General features: G+C 37.8%; 1 protein-coding gene across 1 annotated transcript in view; it reads right to left on the minus strand.

Moving 5' to 3' along the window:
* Positions 1 to 7233, minus strand: part of prickle2b (prickle homolog 2b) — a 77797-nt gene extending 70564 nt beyond the window's left edge. The window contains exon 1 of the mRNA XM_072451666.1: positions 7192 to 7233. The gene's annotated coding sequence lies outside the window, so the exon portion shown is untranslated. The remainder of the gene's footprint in view (positions 1 to 7191) is intronic.
* Between the last annotated feature and the right edge of the window lie 360 nt (positions 7234 to 7593).

The following is a 7593-nucleotide window of genomic DNA, read 5'->3' on the forward strand; positions in this document are numbered from 1 at the left end:
AGTTATGTGAGTTTATAATATGCGTATATCAAACGTTTTCAATACAGTGTATTGAAGGTATGTACTCGAGTAAAAGTGCATGGCTAGAAATACACTGGCTAGAATAAGTGTGTACTTCAGTATAACATACAAATTTAAAATATTATTCAAATTACAAGTTACTAGTTACCTTTTTAACACGATTTTAGATGCATTTTAGATCAGTATTGTGTAAAAAAGTTGCTTAATTGAACAGTAAAGCGGTTTAAGAGCACAATGCAGTGATCATGTGTGTCGAGAGGAGCAGAAACAAATGTAGCTAACAACAATTACATGGCTCAAATTATACTCAATTACAAACACAACTACACGTTTAAACATTTACTCCACAAAGTTCAATTCCTCTTAAAAACATCTACTCTGTTACAAAAATGTGAGCCTTTGTATTTAGTTGCTTTCCACCTCTTACAGGTTTGTTTGGACCAAATGGCGTCTCCTTTTTAACATGTTGTGTAGCTGATAAATGGGACGACCTCTCAGCCGCACGCCCGGGCACAGCCATCACTCTGGGTAAACAGTTTCAGTGTTTTGTGGAGCGACTGCCCACCAGTGGCTGCTCTATTCTTCTGCCCCTCTCACCTCCGAGTGGGCCTTCCAGGATCCATTCGAATGCCTGGGCTCTGACGCATTTGTCTGCCGGCGGTCTTGTTAACACAGTGAATAGCACGGGACGGCTTGTGTTATGCAGATGACGGAGGGTTACCGAGGGGACAGGCGTCATGGAGCCATTCAGGCCAGGGTTAAAACTCAACTGGGTGTTGTTTTGCTCCAAATGCCCACACAATCCCCCACTCCTCTGGTGCAAGTCCATAGTGAAAGTGGCACTGACAATTGGTAAGCATATGAACAATGAATATGATTAAATAAATTAAATAAATTAAATAAATTAAATAAATTAAATAAATTAAATAAATTAAATAAATTAAATAAATTAAATAAATTAAATAAATTAAATAAATTAAATAAATTGAATAAAATTAAATTTAAAAAGAAACATTAATGGAAAAAAAATAAAGGAAAATAAATTCATGGAAAATAAATTCATGGAAAATAAATTAAAATAAATGTATGGAAAATAAATAGAAAATAAATTGATAGAAAATAAATTGATGTTATCACAAGGGTTGTCAAAGGTATCAAAAATACGATACTAATTAATACTAAAACTAGTGTCGAAACTATTGATATGAAAAAAAAAGACAAACAAACAACAAGACAAAATTATTCTTTTTTTTTTTTTTTTTTACAGTTTTAGAATGATGAATTAGAACTAATAAGAGCCCTGATGGCAACACAGCGAAAGTACTATTGTGAAAACAAAAATCTGTATCAAGCCAATTGAAATCGAGTTTGAAATGTTAACATTGTGATAACACTACCACTACGTCTCAATCAATTATAGAGAGCAAACTTTGAGCTTTACAATGTTGTGTTATTGATGGGGCTCGATTAAAAGTAGATATAGTTTAAGAACGCCGAGCACTTAAACAGGATGAGTAGAGCACAAACTAAAAAACGCATGTGTCAATTCAAATATACAAATAATGCATGATTGGTCGATTGATAAGGAAAACCGGAGAGTCTCTGTATAGAATATAAGGACAATTCACGTCGGGTTAACCAGGCCTTTAGTAAACTTGACGTTAAGACCGGTGTAAGCTGAAAGTGTATGTGTACCGCAGCATTACTGTATAAGGTGACCGCGTCCATCCGATCCACAAGCTCAAGTTCTCTCATTCACACTCGCGCGTTAATAAGTCTGGTAATGAGCACCATTAGCACAGGCAAACTCAATGGAGCCAAAGGCAGCCATGAAATATTCACCGGAGAGCCTTCTCCTGTTGCTAAGCTGTCCCTGAGCACCGAGTTGCTTAAGCCAAAGGATTTTCTCCACTGCTGGTTCACTTGTGCAACAACCGTGAAGTCACAGAAATGTCTCCTCGACCACACACACCCAGGATTACTTTTGAACACAAAGCTCTGATTGAAGCTAAACAACGTCAGCTCCAGAGTGGTGAGGTGGTGTTTGGGTAGGCCTGGGTGACGGGACGGACGCATTTCTTAATATATTCAGCCAAAGGAACAGCCATGCACATGTCTCGATGCGTTTGTGGAGCGGGACAGAGAAGAGAAAGGGAAATATTGGGTTGGGAGTTGTCCTTTTACAGGCATAATTATCTTCTATATATTTGAAGACATTTGTAAGATGCGGTCATAGAGAAGAAAGCCTGAAAAGATCATGTTAATGTGCAAAAAAAACCCACATCAAATGTAAACATGCACATGGGTGATATGGTCAAAAATGTATCTCTCTTTATTATTATTTTTGCATTATCTCAATGACAATATTCAGACAATATTTTAATAATGCATCAAGAATGTGCTAAAATGTTCCTGTAAAGATTAAAGTCCAGCACAAAACATAGATGTACCTTAAAAATTAACACGAAAGGGCAGAAAATATCAGATATTAAGATATTTCTGTCGCTTTTATAGACAATATGCTTGATATACCATATTTTCCGGAGTATAAGTCTCACCGGAGTATAAGTCGCACCAGCCAAAAAATGCATAATAACAATAAATATAGCCGCAAGCGGCAATGATCGGCCCTCGCCACGCCGCCGCCACGCCGCAAGAGGAGGGGGCGCTAACGCGCCCCAATTGTCCATTTATTACGCCTACTGCTGAATCTGTGACACTGTCACATCTTCTCCCCTTTGTTTTACCATCAAAAAGCAATTTTATTTTGAATTCTTGGCAAAATGTGCGGCTTTGCCGCACAGACACCGTGACTTTTTGAATAAAAATGTGGATAACTTTTGATGGTCCACCCCTGAAGATGAGTCTCACCAAATTTCAGGTTAATAGGGCTAAAGCCCTGGGAGGAGTTTGTGAAAGTCTAAAGTGTAAACATGTTCTGGCGATTTCCCCATTGGAATAACATGGAAGGTTTCGGTCATCGCTACGGCAAAGCCATAACAATTATGACATGGGTCTCATTGACTTTTTTGATGGGTATGCCAAAATTGAGTTGTGTGTCAAATTTCATATAATTTCGCAAAACTAAACATTTAACCTCCATATAAAATCTGTAGGGGGCACTGTGGCTCTAAATTAATTTATTTCACTTCAAGTAGGTTTAGGGCAAAGAGTTTAACAACTGATTATAATTTGACGCAATTCGGACTTTATCTGCGCTAACGGCAGAAATGTAAAATTTGGGAGATTTCTGAAATTATTGCTACAGTACAGAGACCGTGACAGGTATCAATGTAATTTGAATAACTTTTGATGTCCCACTCCTCAGTAGCATTTTCACCAAATTTCAGCTTTTTAGGGCCAACGCCCTGGGAGGAGTTCGTAAAAGTACGACGTTTGGAAAAACTCCAAAGTCATGTTTAGCCATTTTTGAAGCAATATGGCCGACATTTGGTTGGGCGGACGGCGTTGCCGTAGTAATATTTTTTACTTCTCTTGTCACCATCTACCTCTGCGCCAAATTTCATGATTCTACGATCAGATTTTTTTTGGGTCATTTCCCATCTCTCAATGCATTTTTGGTACATTTGGGGGCACTGACGCGCACATTTTTTTTTTTATTTTAGAAAAGGGAAATAGCCAGAATGTAGAGAGGCACGATTTTTAGAGGTGCAAATTTTTGTGACTTTTCGTCAATGTTCACTGGGTGAAAAATAGGGGGGCTGGTCCCGAGAAGAAAGAAGAAAGAAAGAAAGAAAGAATAATATTCCGATGCAAAAACAATGTTTCCCATTTTTCAAATATCATAAACTATGTGGGTCCCTGGTCACTGACGGGTACTTTCGTTAATTTTGAGTGGGCTCCGCCCACTTTGTGTTTTTGGCCCTCTATACAGTAATAATGTTCAATTTTTGCATTACATGCTTATATGCACGGAGCATGCAAGATATGGGGAACATATTCGTGAGCTACTTAGCGCAAATGAGTGCTTTATGAGGGGATGACGACCGCGGTCGCCATCCCAATGTAAAGTGCTCGTTTAGTGCGCACTTTTGCACGGGCTTCGCCCGTTTACAACGGTAATGTTCCATTTTCCTACTACTAATTAGTATGCACGGGGCGTGCGTGAGTGGAGGAGTGCGTTAGTGAGTGTTTGGAAGTGGGCGAGCGCCTCGCGCTCGATTTCGTGCGCACTATGTGCGCACTTTCGCAGCCGTGCTTTGCACGGCCTTACGAGATTAATAGGCCTCTCGCCAGCTTGTGGCGCTCGGGCCTAATAATAATAATTATAATAATAATAGAGAAGAAAAAAACATATATAAGTTGCACCGGAGTATGAAATGCGGTTGCAAGTGTGAAAATAACAAATAATATCACATATAAGTCGTATAAGTATAAGTATATAAGTATAAATGTAAGTATAAGTCGCACCCTGGCCAAAACTTTGAAAAAAGGCGCGAAAATATGGTACTAATTTAGCACTCCTCCAAAACAACACTAGCTCCAGAAGGTCTTGAGAAAGGCTTGTGTGTATGCTCCGTCCTCATCCTTCCGGCAGGACAATAAACCAAAACAGCCACGCCTCATCACCAAGTGTCCAGCTGTGTGCATGTGTTCCTCTCCCCGTCTCTAACCTTAAGGTCACGTCAAGTCCAGCACATTCCGCGAGAGAGAGGCGTGCTAAACGTGCAGGAAAAACACATTTACGGTCTCTTCTCCAAAGGCTGGACTCAAAACCGGGCGAAGAATCTGACTTTTTGCAAACATTGAATGCAGTTTTTGTTTTGTTTTGGTTTTTTTATGGTAAAAGCGGCTTGACTTTTTATCGTAGGCCTGCACAGAAGACAATTGGGGGCTGCATTCCTGAAGCGGCCGTCGCTCCTGTATCTGGGTTCTCACTGTTAAGCCCCGCCCCCTTTGCTATTCAACTATTAAAACACAAATGCCTGACAAATATATGGCCACCATCTTCACATTCCACTGATTAGACTCACTCTGAGGTGCGCGTTAAAGGGCACCACACACACACTCCTATGACTTGAGTAACTGGAAGAAAAAAAATGTAAATCTAAACCAGTTACTTCCACTTTGTAATATGGTACATCTTTACTTAAATTAAATATAAGGAGATCATTTAACGCTGGCGGCCGTGAGTCTCACTTTATCCAACCAGCTCCGACAGATGGAGGATGATAAGATGACCATATTTTTGGGAATTATTCAGACGGCACCTGCATTTATACTGAACATTAGGTTTCTTAAACAGTTTAGAGCATGTTAACAGTCTCTAAACTAGGGATGGCGAGATTATTTGGTTAATCGATAATCAGGGTTATTCTGGTCACAATATCATCGTAAGAACCAAAAAATAATAATCGGGACAGTTTTAGAAGCAAAACTAAGCGTTTCTTGTTCAACATACAGCCCAGAAAATAGATCTAAACCTAAATAACTTTATTTTATCTGGTTGTTTTTGTCACATCTAGCTTTATTTTGTCTTTCAGAGAGTTCAATTTTGTGAAGCCAGTCACAAACTTGAAGAAAAAGAACATGTCAGACCACAGGAATGAAGAAAATTAAAGATTTCACAGTCTCAATAATCCTGAATAATCATTAAAACATGATTTTATTTCCCTTCTCACAACAATTGTAACACTAAAAGTTGAGAGCGTGACATCCCGACTTTAAACTAAGTCTCATTAACTCCGACTGAACAGGAGCTACATTTTCACAACACACATAGAGCTAATACTTTAATCAAGTCTTTGTTGTTTGCAATGAATCAACATTACTAGTAAATACATCACGTAAAGTGTCTCCCACAATCCATACACAGGCAGAAGACTAAAACGGGTTATTTTTTTATCCTGTGACTTCTGTTGTAAAGAGGCGCAATCAAAGTCAGATGATTGTGATCTAATAAAAGACAGTGCGGTCTCACATTAAGGTGACGTTTTTGTACTGCACAACTTTAAGTCAATTTGACACCATCTGGAAACAAGTCAGCCATTATTTTTCTGTCAAAAGAAGATTTCTATTGCACTCTCAATTCCTCTGTTTTATCTGTTGGTAATAAAGGTTGGAATATGGTGGTTGAAGAACTCGATATTATAGAACTGCGTTAAAATAAAGTGTATTATTGATGAAAATAGTAAAGTGATTATTATTTTTTGGCATTTTTGTTTAAAAATTGACCTAACGTACCTTTGTTCTAAAAAGGTTTATAAAGGTTCTATAAAGTGCCTCTGACAGGTTTGACGAGTTGTTGTTGACCTAAAATGCAGTTAAGATTTAAAATGTTGCTAAAATAATTTAAAAAAATATCCCACGAATAGCACATTGTTTAGGTTCATAATTTCACTTCCTGTTTGTAATTGATGACATCACACTAGGAAATTACCCAGGAAACACTCATCTAATGTTACTTTTTTACAATTTGACAAATACAAATATATGAGAGCGGCTTTATTTTGTTGAATTAATGTTACGAATGTCAAAGGTTGTTGTTTTTTGTGTGTATAAATGATGCTTAAACTTTGACTGGAACAAGCGTCCCTAGTCATGTGACATCACTTCCTGTCATCTTCAACAGACTTTTCTCCACAAACAGCGACTCGATTGATGTAAAACTATCACTTACATTTACAACAGGTATGAACACACAAAATACAGTAAACAGTGGAAATCATAAAAACCTGTGAGACGCACTTTTACATGATCAAAATACGATAACGATGATTTCAATTGTCGACTAGTGGAAAACCGAACATACCGTATTTTCCGCACTATAAGTCGCACCGAAGAATAAGTCGCACCAGACAAAAAATGCATAATAGAGAGAGAAAAAAATACATATATAAGTCGCACTGGAGTATAAGTCGCATTTGTGGGGGAAATTTATTTGATCAAATCCAAGAACAAGAATCTTGAAATGCAATTTAAAATAATAACAGATTAGAGAACATGGTGAATAGTTGCGTGAAAATAACAAATAATATCACATATAAGTCGCTCTGGAGTATAAATCGCAACGATGAAAACTTCATGAAAACTTACAGTCCGGAACATATGGTAAACCAGATGCACAGAGGAAGTTTGAAATGTCTGTGATTATATGAACAGTTTTGCGTGTTACTGTGTGGTGTCAGGTCATGTGACACATGGTCATACCTCCATCTGTGCAGGGCAAATCCAGGGCACTGGTCGCCACAGGTAACACACGGCTGTCCTCTGTACGCCTTCTCCACACAGTTCAGCTACAACACGAGAAGAGTCACATGATGTTTCCATTCAAGGCAACAAAAAATAAAAAAATAAAGTAATATTGCCATTGTTTTTCTGCAAATATACGAGATCAAGATTATTAATTGAATGCGTAATCGTGATAATTTAGTCACAATATAACCGGGAAGAAAAAAAATAATAATAATCGGGACATTTTTAGAAGAATTTTATATTCAATTTAAAGAAAAGTGGCAATTTTCCCACTAAATGTGTTCTTTTTTTAGTTCAATTAAAAGAAATGTATTGATTTTAGAAGCAAACTTAAGTCCTTTCTGCTCACCTTTCCCG

Source organism: Eucyclogobius newberryi, unplaced genomic scaffold (genome assembly GCF_026437365.1).
Source record: "Eucyclogobius newberryi isolate DKJ021-1_F unplaced genomic scaffold, fEucNew1.0.hap1 SCAF_19, whole genome shotgun sequence".
NCBI classification, from domain to species: domain Eukaryota; kingdom Metazoa; phylum Chordata; class Actinopteri; order Gobiiformes; family Gobiidae; genus Eucyclogobius; species Eucyclogobius newberryi.